The sequence below is a fragment of the Anneissia japonica genome, unplaced genomic scaffold, assembly GCF_011630105.1.
Source record: "Anneissia japonica isolate Jap-2015-1 unplaced genomic scaffold, ASM1163010v1 scaffold73569_len816_cov97, whole genome shotgun sequence".
NCBI lineage: Eukaryota > Metazoa > Echinodermata > Crinoidea > Comatulida > Comatulidae > Anneissia > Anneissia japonica.
Genome location: NW_022753396.1, coordinates 1 through 844, shown reverse-complemented (window position 1 = coordinate 844; position 844 = coordinate 1). Strand labels below are relative to the sequence as shown.

Genomic DNA, 844 nt, shown 5'->3' with positions numbered 1-844 from the left:
TAATTATAATTAATTATATACTCCCTTATTAAATTTTTTTTTCACTTTTTTGCCTTTAATTTGTTATCATTTATTTGCCCGTTTCATTTAGTTATGCATTGCTTCAGTTACACTTAACCATATGTTCATGTACTGTACACGATATATCCATTTTTATATTTTATTTAATATCTTATGTAATTTTATTTACTTATTCGGTCGGTAAATGAAGCGCCCATAAAGAGATACAAAAACTCTCAAAATATCTGGAAAAGTACGTACAATCCAGAAAACGATGTGTGGAAACATAAATAAACCTAACACATTAATACTTTTATTTCATAACGACCCTTGATATTCTCAAGGGCTGAGAAAAAATTGAGTTTAAACTCAATGAGTGTTCCTCTGCACGGAAATCTTTAGTAAAAGGCGAAAGATTTATGCGTGATGCAGAGAAACAAGAGTGACGTTGGAAGCACGAGGACAGTATTATATATAACATTGGTCACCGCAACGGGTAAGTGTCAAATATTTATAAAACGCAATAACCAAAACATGACATTAAACCCAACAGATAGATAGGCCTATTAAAAAAAAGTGTAAAAAAGTTTAAATAGTTGTACTGTTTATATTTAACTTTTTATGTAGGCCTATTAAAATGCAAGTTCCCTTCCTACTGTATGGAAGACGGAATTTATTTAAAGATATTCACATTTGCTTTTGTAATAACCATTAAAAGTTTGCAAGGCTCCGTGTTCTTATTTTGGTTTTAATTCTACACACTTTTCTTTTATATATATAAAAAAAACATTATTATTATACAGCAGTATATTACTTTACTCTATTATAAAGGTTACATAATCAT

General features: G+C 28.8%; 1 non-coding gene across 1 annotated transcript; it reads right to left on the bottom strand.

Annotated features, from left to right (window-relative positions):
- Window positions 1–326: 326 nt before the first annotated feature.
- On the bottom strand, window positions 327–446 carry LOC117122836. Its single transcript, XR_004447755.1, has one exon. It is a non-coding gene; the product is annotated as a U5 spliceosomal RNA (small nuclear RNA).
- Window positions 447–844: the final 398 nt, after the last annotated feature.